Source organism: Heteronotia binoei, chromosome 9 (assembly GCF_032191835.1).
Source record: "Heteronotia binoei isolate CCM8104 ecotype False Entrance Well chromosome 9, APGP_CSIRO_Hbin_v1, whole genome shotgun sequence".
Lineage (NCBI taxonomy): Eukaryota > Metazoa > Chordata > Lepidosauria > Squamata > Gekkonidae > Heteronotia > Heteronotia binoei.
The window spans coordinates 102,173,721-102,189,349 of NC_083231.1; the positions used below are offsets into that span (position 1 = coordinate 102,173,721).

Here is a 15,629-nt window from a genome sequence, read left to right on the forward strand (position 1 = left end):
TTTGCATATTAGGCCACACCCCCTGATGCCAAGCCAGCCCGAGTTGTGTTCCTGTGCGTCCCTTCTCAAAGAAAGCCCTGGCCAGCAGTTAGTAGCATGGGGGCAGGATATGTGAATGCCATTTGCATCTTCCTCTAATCCAGTGCCTGCTGCTTCCAGAGAGTGGGCATTGTGTGTTAACCCTGTCTGGAACCAGCCGTTGTTCTAGACACTGGAGTGAGGCAGGTGATTATCAGTTTTGACTCATATACCCTAATTTAAATCTTTAAAAAAACTGAAGAAGACCATACCCTGCCCGTCTCTCTGAATCAGAGTCTTAGCGCAGCTTACAATTTCCTTTATCTTCTTCTTCTACAATAGACACCCTGTGAGGTAGGTGAGGCTGAGAGAGCTCTCCCAGAAGCTGCCCTTTCAGGGACAACTCCTGCAAGAACTATGGCTGACCCAAGGCCATTCCAGCAGCTGCAAGTGGAGGAGTGGGGAATCAATCCTGGTTCTCCCAGATAAGAGTCTGCACACCTAACCACTACACCAAACTCACCTTAAAGCTGTATGCATTCTAAAGGGTAAACAACATCCTGTACTGAGTAAATCTGAATTCTGCAGAGACACATTTTGCAGGTTAAGCACATTTGTATATTTGCTTATTTTGTAAAATTTCCCCTGGTTTTGCTAGTCATGTGATGCAACAAAACTCCCTGCCGAGCACTGGGTATTTCCCTGATATTTCCCTCCATGTTGCTGGTATACTTTCCAGCTACATTCTCCAATCTTCAATGGCTATAAACATTATCTTCTTTTTTTTTTTTTAAGAAAAATGGGATCCTCTGGATGCTGAATTCTTTGCCTAGTACAGTTTCAGAACTTACCTGGAACAGTCAGAGAATCCACACAGCCCTATTTTAAACCCTTTCGTTTAATCTTTTTCAAAATCAAGCCCTGAAGGCCATATAGATTTTGCAGCAGGGCAAAGAACTTGAAACAAATATATACATGGGCCCATTCTTCCTTGGGCCTTTTTCTCTGGTGCTTAGGTTTTTGGATGCATACTTTATTGAGTCCGTAAGAATCAGTGTAACAACATTTCTGTATCCCATCTATCTTCATAATCAATTGGGTTGATCTACATGTTTTTCAAAAGCACTTGGTAAAGGGTTCTGGGACTCTTCCATTTCAGAGTGCAGGAAAGGGGACAATGTTTTGAATGTATCCCCTACAAAATGCAGAACAGTTACCTGCATCCAGGCCATTAGCAAATTAGATAGAATAGTAAATTACAGGCCTTATCCCAATAAATCAGCAGTGCAATCCTGAGCAGTTCTCATCTCCTAAATGCATTGTATGTATTTAGAGCAGTATAACTCTGCTTAGGTTTGCACTGTTAGTTTTTGTGTGTTTTTTAAAAATCCTTGTATTATCTTTGTGAGTCATTTTGTTGATGTTGACATGCAGAGAGTTTATTTTTCAAACAGGGGAACATTCCTCAAATGCAGTTCTTTGCTTGAGATGGTAACCCATTCCAGACATGTTATTCCACCCCTCCCCAATCAGCATTTAAAATTATTGAAAAAGGTAGCCGTGAGGGGACCCAGCAAGCTCAGCAAGTACCTGAAATATTTGTTAATCTAACTTTAATTTGAAGACATACAAGGGAAATAAAGGGTTGGATCCAGTGAGGTTTTTATTGGCAATAAGGAAGGAAGAGTCATTTTGACCACCAGAAAGGTTATCACGTGAATCATAGAATCTACATAGATAAAAGGCGTGTGGGATGGTGGCTTTAATTGAATGGGGGACTGAGTAAAAAAAAAAAAAAGGCTGGATTTTAACCTGTATTTGACAATTATGGGTAGCCGGATTCATGCATGTGCTGATTTTATAGTTCTACAATATATCTAGTTCCATATAATTGGATCGTTTGCTTCTTGTTTTATTCCCACAGGATTGAGTGAACAATCCTGCATCCTTCTGACATCCTTTTGCATGTTTTTTTCCTAGACAAAACAAGTGCCATATGTTTGTTCTTCTTGCTGTTTGAGTCATTCTTAGAACTTTCCTCAACATTTTCAGTTCTGAAAAAGAGCCTTAGGCTGCAAGGTTGAAGAGGACCAGAGGGATCAGCACTGCAGTGGTGCCTGCAAATAATGCACCATTAGACGCAGAGGCTACTGTGAATGGGAAACCTCACCACTGAACCCTGGGATAGTTACTGGGTCTCCACTGGGCTGGACTTGAACATATGAACATAAGAGAATATGTCATGTTGGATCAGGCCAGTGGCCCATCCAGTCCAACACTGTGTCACACAGTGGCCAAAAAATCCCAAGTGCCATTAGGAGGACCATCAGTGGGGCCAGGACACTAGAAGCCCTCACACTGTTGTCCCCCTCCCCCCAAAGCACCAAGAATACAAAGAATCACTGCCCCGGACAGAGAGTTCCATCAATACCCTGTGGCTAATAGCCACTGATGGGCCTCTGCTCCAGATGTTTATCCAATCCCCTCTTAAGAACATAAGAGAAGCCATGTTGGATCAGGCCAATGGCCCATCCAGTCCAACACTCTGTATCACACAGTGGTCAATTATATATATATATACACACACACACACACACACACACACACATATACACACACTGTGGCTAATAGCCACTGATGAACTTCTGCTCCATATTTTTATCTAACCCCCTCTTGAAGCTGGCTATGCCTGTAGCCTCCCCCACCTCCTGTGGCAGTGAATTCCACATGTTAATCACCCTGTGGCAGTGAATTCCACATGTTAATCACCCTCCTTTTATCCGTTCTAACCCGACTGCTCAGCAATTTCATTGAATCCCCACGAGTTCTTGTATTGTGAGAAAAGGAGAAAAGTACTTCTTTTTCTACCTTCTCCATCCCATGCATAATCTTGTAAACCTCTATCATGTCACCCCGCAGTCGATGTTTCTCCAAGCTAAAGAGCCCCAAGCATTTTAACCTTTCTTCATAGGGAAAGTGTTCCAAGCCTGTAATCATTCTAGTTGCCCTTTTCTGCACTTTTTCCAATGCTATAATATCCTTTTTGAGGTGCGGTGACCAGAATTGCACACAGTATTCCAAATGAGACCGCACCATCAATTTATACAGGGGCATTATGATACTGGCTGATTTGTTTTCAATTCCTTTCCTAATAATACCCAGCATTGGCATTGGCCTTTTTTATTGCAATCGCACACTGTCTTGACATTTTCAGTGAGTTATCTACAACGACCCCAAGATCTCTCTCTTGGTCAGTCTCTGCCAGTTCACACCCCATCAACTTGTATTTGTAGCTGGGATTCTTGGCCCCAATGTGCATTACTTTGCACTTGGCCACATTGAATCTCATCTGCCACGTTGACGCCCACTCACCCAGCCTCAACAGATCCCTTTGGAGTGCCTCACAATCCTCTCTGGTTCTCACCACCCTGAACAATTTAGTGTCATCTGCAAACTTGGCCACTTCACTGCTTACTCCCAACTCCAAATCATTAATGAACAAGTTAAGGAGCATGGGACCCATACTGAGCCGTGCGGCACCCCACTGCTTACCATCCTCCACAGTGAAGACTGCCCATTTATACTCATTCTCTGCTTCCTATTAATTAGCCAGTTTTTGATCCACAAGAGGACTTATCCTTTTATTCCATGACTCTCGAGCTTACTAAAGAGCCTTTGATGAATCTCTTGAAGCTGTCTAATCTTGCAGCTGCCACCACCTCCTGTGGCAATGAATTCCATGTGTTAATGTGTGAAGAAGTAGTTCCTTTTATCCATTCTAACTTGACTGCTCAACAATTCCATTGAGTGCCCTTGAGTTCTCTTATTGTGAGAAAGGGAGAAAAGTACTTCTTTCTCTACCTTCTCTATCCCATGCATAATCTTGTAAACCATCACGTCACCCCTCAGTCGACATTTATCCTAGCTAAAGAGCCCCAAGCGTTTTAACCTTTCTTCATGGGGAAAGTGTTCTAGGCTTCTAGCACCTAGAGCCTTCTCCCAGCCCACAGGAACAGTGGTGGCATAAGGTCCAGGCCAGGGTGGCACAGAGGAGGTGAAGTGCCAGATCGGCTGCATGCAACCCCATGGTTGAACTAGAGTAGTGCTCTGGTGGTGGTGGTGGTAGTTCTTTGCAGGACTCTGACCAGGGCACAGTGCAGACACAGGAGCTCCAGCAGTGCAGCTAGGGCCAATTACCTCCCAGGCTACATAGGCTAAGGCCTGAGAATGACAAGCCTGAGGGATCAACCACTTCCTAAGTCCACAACCCCTGGATGCTAGAGATATTGCCAGACCTTGACAGCTCCTGCACTCCAGACCCTGCCAAATGATCATCTGCAGACCTGGCTCACACAGAGACCAGCAGGCCAGGAAGCTTTGGAATCAACTGCTACTCACTGAACTGGAGAGACCAATGAATAGATCTCAGGAAGACTGAATTACTGTAACATGGACTAATTCCAGAAGAGTAGCTATGTTAGTTTTTTGCAGCAAAATTTAATTATTATGGGTTAACTATCTTACTGAAACTACTAAGCAATGCACAGCAAAAAATAGGGCTTGCCAATGACTGCTACTGTGAATGGTCTAGCATTGTTTTATGATCATGTTTTGAGTTTTGCATAACAATGATGTGTCCTCTGGCACTTTCTTCTTTTCACCAGCCTTTGACTTTGCTGTTTAAAATTGTTCTCTTCATAAATCCAAAGTTTAAGGGCCTGCCTGAACCACTGCATGCATCTGATAAAGTAGTCCACAAAAGTTTATTCTAGAATAAAAATTTTGTTTGTCTTTAAGGTGGTGCAAAACTGTTATAAAAATTGTGCTTCATTTATTAATTAGGATGCTTGTGGTGCCATGTGATCTGGATTATGCAGGAATGGCTCATGAGTGAATTGTTTTGTTTTGCAGGGTGAATAGTTTTGTTTTGCAGGCTGAAATAGATACAAACAGGACTTTTTTTGTAGAAAAAGTCCAGCAGGAACTCATCTGCATATTAGGCCACACCTCCTGACATCACCATTGTTTTCACACAGCTTTTTTGCAGAAAAAAACCTGCAGGGACTCATTTGCATATTAGGCCATACCCCCTGACACCAAGCCAGCTGGAACTGTGTTCCTGTGCGTTCCTGCTCAAAAAAAGCCCTGCATACAAATTTCCTTCCTCCCCAATACTTTGAAACACATTTTCACCAAATGCTTACTATAGCTGAAAAAGTGCATTTTTGCATATGGATGTGTCCACATGGACAACACTGAGCTCTCCTTGAGCTGCTATAATAAAACAACTGCCTCTGAGACTTCAGAGTTCCCTTCTTCTTGCTGAAGTTCTTGTACTGATCTTTGAAAAATAATGGTCTTAAAAGAAGTCTGTGCTAGCTGAACTCTCCATTCCACAACCTCTCAGTTCTACTAGTGTTGGTGTCAGGATTCTGGATGCTCTACTGTGCCTTGCCGCAAGGCATCTGTGAGGGGCATTTTCCAATATAATTCCAGTTGTTGATCCTGTGTTTAATAGAGGAGGAATTCTATTCTGAGTATAGTCTGGCAAGTAGGCAGCAGGGTCATAGTCTTATTCTCTGGGCAGCAATAGTGAACAGGCAACAAAGCAAGAAATACAGTAATAATATGCAATTCAGGACCAAGGCCAGCGATAAGGCAGCCTGAGAGTTGAAGGATGGTGCATCTCCGCTTTTAAATGGCAATTACAGCTCTGTCCCTTCCCCCTCCCTCACAATTTAGATCAGAATCACTCAGAAAAGGAGAGAAAGTTTAACCCAATTTCAGCATGCAAAGCCTTATGCACATGCTGCTATTAGCCATTTAAAGGGAAAAAAAGACGGATACGCTCTTTTTAAAAAATACTCATTTTCTGCTGTGTTCTTTCTCTGTGTGCAGGGATTGTGTTTTCAGTTTGTGAAAGCATTCAGACACTGGCAAGATTTGATCACGGATATCCCAGTGTCTCATCTGGTTTGATCCTGAGACACACACCCCTGATGTAGCCAAGCCTGATGTAGCCAATCCTCTAAGAGCTTACCAAAAAGAGTCTTGGCGGATTGGCTACATTACGGGTGTGTGGCCTAATATGCAAAGGAGCTCCTGCTAGAATTCCACCCCTGATCTCAAGACTACCCAAGTTGGGTGCTTCATTAGTTTCCCCCCCAAGACATTCAAAGATTCCTCTTCTGATGAGAAACTTACAAAGCGTGTGTCTCTGGAATAGCCTGTTTGCACTCACACATTTTAAAGAATTTTCCCACTGGTATGATTCACCTGATGTGGGATTGCAGCCCACTAGTTGAAGACAGTGGATTATGATAGAGTAACTGATTAATGTGAATTAGTTACGGGTTAACACATTTGCACCATTTGTTTGTATTACACGCTGAACAGGTAGAGAATAATATCTTTAGACAAGCACCCTAATGCTTCAGCCATTAAATCTGTGGCTAGCTTTACTAGCATTTTATACATCTGTTTCAGCCTAGCATAGCTCACCTAAGGTCATTTAAAAATAAAGCCGGTCACAATGTTAATAAAATGCAAGGCAGTAGATGTAACCTTTTTGGGCTACCTGCCAAAATAAGTGCTCCAGGGATATTTCATAGTGATTCTGCTGGTCTGTGGGGAAGGTTGAGACTTATAGTTGCATAATAAGTGAGTTTGTTGTATTTCTGCTCACCAGGGATAGGTCTATACTTGGAAGGAAATAAAGCTGAAGTCATGTTGGGTGTGGGGAGTATTCTAGCTCAGCTTGGAGTGTATTAAACATAGTGCCTGCTGTGGCAGTCATTAGATACCTCCGAGCATCTTTACTACTGACATTTATCTAAGGATCAGAGTTATTTTATTGATTTTTGTTCCAGGATGTCACAAATTTACTCAGTGGGGATGCATATGAAATTATGAAAGCCTGAGCTGTAATTTTCCCTCTTTAATCATGAGCTCCTATACTACCAGGAAAGGAAACAAATGCCCATATGATTTATGAGAAATTGATGGCTTTTGAGGAGGTGGTTTACAGTTGGTGTCATGGGAAGGCTTCTCAGAAGTGATAAACATTTTGTTTCTATGCTGTACTATCACCTTGTCATGTATTAGACTAGGGATGAGGGTGGGAGGTACTCTACCAGGGACCGTTCATCACTGTGGTCCCTTGAGAAATTGCTACAGGGGCTAAGCATTGGACCATTATGACTACATGCTGTTGAAAGACATCTGAGCCCAGCAAGAGAGAAGGAAAATCCTTCCTGCAAAGCAGGAGGAGGGAAATCCGTGTAACTACCAGTGATACACACAGTCATTCAGTCCAGGTTTGGCTTGTTTTGTTTGTTTTACATTTGTTTCAGTTCTTTAATGTCATTATGGCATGCGTTCAGGGTTATTTACCATGGTTTCAAAGGGAAACACATTCTCGGTTGTAACTCCACCCTCCCTTCCCCAAATTGGAATGAAGAAAATTACATGCTTCACATAGAGAAATAAAATACTGGAGTGTGAGGATTTTATATTATCTGCATGCTTTGGGTTTTTTAAAAAACTAGAAGGATGCTTTGCGGTGTGAACATAGGCTAAGTGTTCTGGTTGGATAGTGTGAATTTCAGGTATGCATCTGCTAAATCACCCTCTCTTCTGACTCAGCCAGAAACATAAATTTATTTATTTATTTAGACTTGTATTCTGCACTCCCTGCAGGCAGACTCAGGGCAGATTACATCATAGGTTCTGAAGCTATCAGTTCATTACATGAATCAATAAATAGATAAAATATTTAAAAACAATAAAACAGTTAAACAAGATCATTTAAAACATGTAGCACTAGTAATAGTTTTCAGGCTGGTATTGCTAGATCCTAGGTCTTATTAATCTGGGCCACATGAAGCTAGGAAGCTTTAGCAAAGGAGGCAAGTTTTAATTGGATGCCCAACACCTCATCCAAAGGCCTGGTAGAACAGCTTTGTCTTACAGGCCTTGTGGAACAGTAATAGGTCCTGCAGGGCCTTGATCTCAAATAGGAGCTTGTTCTACCAGGCTGGGGCCAGGGCAGAAAAGGCTCTGAAAGGGTCAGAAAAGGGTCTGAAAGAAGACTGTAGCAACAAACCTTGCTGTGTCACTAAAAATAAATCAATTCCAGTTTCTTTTCTCTCTCTCTCTCTCTCTCTCTCTCTTTGTGTGTGAAGAGCTGCTAAATCAATTCTAACTAATGGTGACCCTATGAATTAATGTCCTATCATTAACAGCATTACTTGGGTCTTGCAAACTGAGGATTGTAGTTTCCTTTATTGAGTGACTCCATTTTATGTTATCTTTCTCCTTTCCTGCTGTCTTCAACTTTTATTCACATTATTGTCTTTTCCAGTGAGTCTAGTCTTCTCATACAACTCTTCTCCAACACCATTCTCTGCATGGAAAGCAGATGCTCTGAGCCACAGCTCCCTCCTTAGAAATTCATAGAGCCTTACTGAAACTCTTCTGGTGTCTCACAAATGTCCTTAGATGCTAAACCTGAGGAGGAGCTATCAATTTAACTTTTAATTTGTCTTTAGAGAAAAGTTCAGCATTACATTTAATGCTTAGGCACCTTGGTTTTCAAGACTAGAGCTCCTGATTTTTCTCCTTTAACTGCTCTCTTCCCCCTCTCTAGTAGGTCAGTTTCAGAATTAGATTAATAGTGTTGTGAATTTTTAAAGAGCTTTAATTTACTGCCTTCATTTCTCTCTCTGGAAGCATGAAGTTTCTTGAAGGAAGATAAGCCCTTTCTGCTGGGATTTAAGTTTGTTGCTCTCACCTGCGTAAATCATTACTGTACGTTTCCTTTTCGCTGTGACCACTTATTGCAAGAATAATTTAAAGGCCTACTGTAGGCCCAGTAGAGAAATAGGTACTCATTTCCTAACACCATGAAGCTCAAATCCCTCCTCCAAAAAGTTGGCAGTGGAATAATTAGCTTAAGGCTGATTTGATTATAACTGACGAGTAGCTTCCTTTGATTGAGTAAATCATCCTCAATACAAATGATGGGGCTCAATTGGCTTGTGAATCTAGGCAACAGGTTAATTGGAGGGGAAAGTATAGTTTAAAAATATAGAGGTCATAGAATGCTGCATTTGTAATATGTCTGCAAGATCATTCAATATCAGGCGAGCCAGAAGGAATACAGAACTATAGTTTCAGCTTTATGACAGGATGCTGGGGAAGACAAGATACAGAGAATATGATCTCAGCCATCAGGAACTTGAACAAAATCAGAGGTAAGGTAGGTGTACAGCAGCCTAAATAAGGGACAAATACTCTTGGAAGTCTCAAGTCTTTTGGGCTTAACTGTGCCATTGAGGCCTGAGTGTAGCTCCTTTTGGAACGTTTGAGGGTTCAGCTGCAATGAAATTAGAGAATCAGGAAGCAAAGAAGACTAATAAATTGCAGTGGCTTGAATATTGGGTTTAAGTGGAGAGAGCTAGCCTCAGTTCCCTGCTTGGACAAGCAACTATTTGGGTGACCTTGGGCACATTACTCCCAGTCAGCCTAGCTTATCTCATAGGGTTGTTGCTGGCAGGGGTCGTTTTGTAGAAAAATAGGTTGTGGAGCTCATCCAGGGATTCTTATATAGCTGCACATACTATTCAATGGAGGTAGAACTCTCAGAAGGAGGAGGTGGAACTCACAGAAAGGTTCAGGAGCTGAACTCCTTTGAGTTCCCACTGAATCTGAGGCTTGGTTGCTGGTATAACGTGAGAGAATCCAGTATATTTCACCCATGGAGGAAGAGCAGATTACCAAAGTGGCAAACAGTGATGACATCAGGGGGTGTGACCTAATATGCAAATGAGTTCCTGCTGGGCTACAAAAAAGCCCTGGTTGAATGAACCAGCCCTGTGAATTTAGGGGGAGGGTATTTGTGAGTTTCCTGCATTGTGCAAGGGTTTGGACTAGATGATCCTGGAGGTACCTTCCAATTCTATGATTTTATTATTCTAATGGAAATAGAGGGTATTTTTGCAGTAACTATCTCAACCATTGATATGCCCCTTCTCTTGGAAATTTTTGAAGGGGCTGAGAATGGGTGAAAATGTTTGCCTGTTCAAAATGAGATTAGGAAGCATTTTGCTTACTCTGAGCTGGTTTAGCAATTGCATCACGTAGCCAGATCTGATCAACTTAGTGACGCAGTCGCTTCATCATGTTTGCAAGATAACCCCAATTGGTTGGAGATTACCATCCTAGCAACAAAAGTCCCTAAGCTTTATTGACATAGGGAGGAGCTGTTTTTTTTTAATGACACATAATGAGGGAAAATGGTTTGTTTGGGAAATAGTCAGCACATAGGTGTGAGAAGTGTAAGCAAGAAGAAGGCTTGTGAGAAATTTTGAGGCCCCCCTCAGTTCTCTTTTCTTTTATAAAATATTTGTATGTCAATATCCAGTGTACTACCCTGGCCTGGATATCCCAGACTAGCCCAATCTAATCAGATCTCAGAAACTAACCAGAGTTGGCCTTGGTTTAGTATTTGGATGGGAGACCACTACGGAAGTCCAGGTTTACTACACAGAGGTAGGCAATACCAAGCCACCTCTGAATGTTTCTTGCCTTGAAAACTCTACTGGTCGCCATCAGTCAGCTGTGACTTAATGGCACCTTCCACTACCATCCGATATACTGTCTAAAGAGACTAGATGCAGAGACAAATGTTCTCATATGTGATGCTTTTTTTTTTAACCTACAGATGTTTCCTTGTGGGATAACTTATTAACTAAGGCCCATGAATACATCCTTGGCGATCTAGCAGAAAGGACATGTCTAAGTGACAGAGCAGACACATTGCATGTAGATGGTCCCAGAGCAAAAAATACTACATGGATCTATCTCAGTACTGTCTGTTAAGTTCCTGTGAGCTTGTTGGCTTTATGGGGAAAATGCAGCTGTGATTGTGGTGGATCACCTCTGCCCTGTCACTCGCATCTGAGTCAATACATTGGCCAAGCCACAGATGAAAGCCTTCTATGGAGGATCTTGTAGATAATAAGAAATAAGTCCAAACGCACTCCTGTTCATAATACGCACCAGGAGAGTTTTACTGCCCCTTCTGCACACCATTACGTTAACCCATGGTAGTTCACTGAGTCCATTATTGGATGTGTGGATTCATTAGATGTATGGTAAATTGAACACTAGAAAGCAAGCAGGTGGCTCAGTTGACCGCAGAGGTTATTCAGCCGATTGCCACTCATAGAACCATAGAGTTGAAGGGACCTCCAGGGTCATCCAGTCCAACCCCCTGCGCAGTGCAGGAAACTCACAAATACCTCCCCCTAATACAAATACCACTCATTGCATCACCATCTTTTGTTGTTTTTTACCCAGGAATGCCCAACTTCTGGCACTCCAGATTAAGTACATATATTTGGCCTGGAATAGCACCTTTTAAAGTTTCTTCTTGCATTACAATGTTCAGTCCCTTGAATTAACTCCAGTATCCAAACTGAATTAAATGAAGTTGCTTTTTTTTTAAGCCAGCTTTGGAAATCCAAGGACACTGTCCTCCAGGAAGTCCTTCTTCGCTGTTGTTGCCCAAATGGGCTCATTGCCAAAACTCAGTAATGAACATGAATGAGAGGGACATGAGATCACAGCAAGAATTTTTGTGTTTGACAAAATTTCCGGTTTGACAAAGTGTGCATGCACATGAAAGCTCACATCCTGAATAAAACTTCATTGGTCTTAAAGGTGCTATTGGACTCTTAACTTTATCAGCAAGAATTCTTGTTATTGCAATGGGGCTTGTACAGAAGAACATGATGAAAAATTGTGTCCTAAATGAGTAGCTCCCATCACACAGTTCTGTTTTCTTAGTTGCACAGGAGATCTTTTTAAAAAGCATTGACATGTACCGTAGCGACATATCATATTTCCTTAGTTATTTGAGGAATAACTGCATACAAGGACAGCATCAATAATTCATTTGTGCTGGGAAGGAAGTATGTCTGCTTGTGGCTCAAGATAGCTTTTTATTCAATTATTCCATGGTGGGGTGGGTGGGAAGGTAAAGTCTCTGCATGATCAGCAGTGTGCACCCAGCTTACAGTGGGTAGCCCACAGAGGAAAAGATTTCTCTTCCTCTCCTGTCTTTCACTCTGCCCTGAATCCCGTTCATTTTGAAAGATGCTCTCTGAATCATCCACCTTTTTGATACCAGGATAATGCCTCAAATAAGTCATCCTACTTCTCTGTAATGGGACTTAGATGCTTCATGCCCCTGGAAGTGTGAGGACATAATTATCTGGTAAGTTTCCAGAAACGAGCGAGATGATGATTAATATTAAAAGGTTGCACAAAGATGAGAGACAGAGAGAGAGAGGGGGAAAAAAATTTCAACCATCTGTGGAACGGGAAGCTTGCATAGTGAGTCACTGAGCGATGAAACAGCAATCCAAGCTCCTGCAACACAGCGCCAGGAAGGTCATACACTTGCTTTTTTGGAACAAGGTTATTAATTCATTCATTAAAAATTGAACACGTGTGCGTCTTAGGCTGAGATCACTGGGGAAGATTTTCCTGTTTGGTTTCCTGGGCTCTCGTGCTCAGCCTGTATGTAACAATGCAGCATCCTTGTCAGAGGCAGGTCAGGAAAGGAGCTTCTGAGCCAACAATCTCTTGCCTCCACCTCCCACCTCTCACCATCTGCCGCTCCACCCAGGAGCAGCAAATGCTCCTTTCTTCCTTGTGTGTTTTTAAAGGTAGCAGGGGCAAACCACGCATGTCCAGTGGGGCATGAGAACATAAGAGAAGCCATGTTAGATCAGGCCAATGGCCCATCCAGTCCAACACTCTGTGTCACACAGTGGCAAATTTATACACACACACACACACACACACACACACATACATACACACTGTGGCTAATAGCCACTGATGGACCTCTGCTCCATATTTTTATCCAAACCCCTCTTGAAGGTGGCTATGCTTGTAGCGGCCACCACCTCCTGTGGCAGTGAATTCCACATGTTAATCACCCTTTGGGTGAAGAAGTACTTCCTTTTATCCGTTTTAACCTGTCTGCTCAGCAATTTAGTTCTGAGTTCTTGCACCTTGAGCTTGCTGCGCTGTCTTTAAAGAAGTGTTGGAAAGTGGAAGGGAAAGACAGCTTCTCTGGGTCTTTGGGGTGGGGTTGATTGGGTCTGGGGATGGAGTTGACTTGCGGTGGGGACAGGGGTCATTTAGTAGAAAAAGAGGTGCTGGAGCTCATTAGCACAGTTCATTTACATAACTCATTTGCATATGCCACACACCCCTGGCATCACCCTGAAGGTGCACTAAATTATATCAGCTCAGCATCTACCTTAAAATGCTTCTTGAATTATAATTGTCATCATAAAACCTTACTCCCAGCATACTTTTTAAATTACTTTCTCCTATGTGACCACAGTGGCATGATGAAGATTTCCATCTGTCTGCTTGATAGGTTTTGGTTATTTTCCATTTTCTGAGGGGAAAAATATTAGAAAGTTTGAAATTCTCACAGGAGGTTTGAACAGTGGAGCCCAGAAGCATGTATTTTTTTTTGGGGGGGGGGGGTAAGAAAAAAAGAGGTTCTAGAGCTCTGCTCCTGCCTAAAATGAGGTTTGGGTGGGGATAATCACAATGACTAGGAAGATGATTGGGGAATTTGTTTTAATGTTTTATGTGGCTTAATTTGGTGTTAGCTGCCCTGAGCCCGCCAGGGGAGGGTGGGATATAAATTTGATAAAATAAATAAGATGCTTATGCCAATGAAGGTAACTGAACTGGACTGACTAGGAAGATGACTGGAATGATGTTGAGGAGGCAGTGATAGCAGTGGCTTCCAGATCTCTGCATCCCTCATCAGAAGCTACCAGCCTGCCTCACATCAATGTAGAGCCGACTGTGATTTTTTTGTGCATTGTCTCTCTCTCTCTTTTTTTCTTAGTATGGACAAAATTGCAAAGCAGAATTGCAAACCCGGGTGATGCTTTGCATCTCTGCCTCAGTAATACAACTTTTAAGCAACTAAACATGGCAACCTTTGAAACAAACATGTCAAATTTTATAACTATTGGTGCTCATTCCATAAAGGATGAGGGCAGCTTGTTGTTGGTGAGGAGCCATGGCTCTGTGGTAGATCATCTGCTTTGCATGCAGAAGGTCCCAGGTTCAATCCCTGGCACCTCTGAGTGAAAGGATCTGGTAGCAGGGATATGAAAGATTTCTATCTAAGAGCCCAGAGAGCTGCTGTTAGTCTGAAGAGACAATTCTGATTTTGATGGGCCAATGGCCTGATTCAGTATGAGGTGGCTTCATGTATTTTACATTTTGTCAAAAATCTGACTGGGATTTTTATTTTTTTATTATCCAGGAAGCCAAACTTTAGAGAATTGCAGCCAGTTGGATTAGGTCAGGGGTTCTTAACATTAACAAACTTCTGGGTACTTTGGGAATGTTAATAACTGGTAGTGGAAGTCCTGGAAGTCCACAGCAAAAGGACTTCCTTGGAGGGGGAGTTCCCATTGCAAATTGTTGGGAGACTCAACAAAATGTTAAGAAGTACCAAGCCAAGCCTTCTTCAGTGTTTCCAAATAGGTAATCACTGCAGACACACAGTCTCCTGAACTACCTCCTGCTCCAGTGAAATGGAGGAAAAGCAGGATTGGCTCTTGGCTTTGGGGAAAAGATACTTTGGGAAAGAAGGAGATGTGCAACAGGAAACACATGAGCAGGCACTGTGGCACCCTTCCTCTGCGTATGCTTTGATTAGACAATACTAGTTTCAATGGACTAATAGTCTGAACCAGTTTAGAGAGCCAGTTTGGTGTAGTGGTTAAGTGTGTGGACTCTTATCTGGGAGAACTGGGTTTGATGCCCCACTCCTCCACTTGCAGCTGCTGGAATGGCCTTGGGTTAGCCATAACTCTCGTAGGAGTTGTCCTTGAAAGGGCAGCTGCTGTGAGAGCCTTCTCCAGCCCCACCCACCTCACAGGGTGTCTGTTGTGGGGGGAGAAGATATAAGAGATTGTAAGCTGCTCTGAGTCTCTGATTCAGAGAGAAGGGCAGGGTATAAATCTGCAGTCTTCTTTTTCTTATATGACAGCTTTATATGTTTATCAAAAAATTTATTTAACTGTCTGACGTGCTTATTTTAGGTTTGAATCTATTCTGACTTGGAATCTATTCTATTGAAATTATTCAGACGTGGACCAGGAAAGTAGTTTTCTTTTTAGGAATATTGGATTAGAGTTTATGCAATTTTATTTATAATGGGGGAAAAACAGCAGGTCACATTTTGCATTTGGAAAATTCTCAGTATGATTCCAGATTTGTAGAACAATGGTTTCTGGTATTGGAACATTTGACACTTAATGATACATTGAAGGATATCACTCTGTCTGAGCAATGCTGTAGTTTACTGGCTCATTTTTAATAGTACATATAGAAGAGAAAAGGATTATGTTTTGCAGTCCTGGATTCAAAGTAGCTTAAGGGTTACTGAGATAGTTACATAAACCCTATATGTTACAAGCACTTACCTCATATACAGTCTTGGAGTTAATGTAACTTAAGGGTTGTTGAGATGCATGCATAAACCCTATATGTTACAA

At 42.2% G+C, this 15,629-nt stretch overlaps 1 protein-coding gene across 5 annotated transcripts in view; it reads left to right on the top strand.

The window, feature by feature from the left end:
- The window catches only part of MAPK10 (mitogen-activated protein kinase 10), a 313,465-nt gene that overhangs the window by 154,901 nt on the left and 142,935 nt on the right, over positions 1–15,629 (top strand). Inside the window, exon 1 of one of the 5 annotated variants that reach the window (XM_060247091.1) lies at positions 4,408–4,486. The exons of 3 other annotated variants lie outside the window; for them this stretch is intronic. The gene's annotated coding sequence lies outside the window, so the exon portion shown is untranslated. Of the gene's footprint in view, positions 1–4,407; positions 4,487–15,629 lie in introns of those variants that run through there. One more of the 5 variants, XM_060247093.1, reaches the window with a different exon arrangement.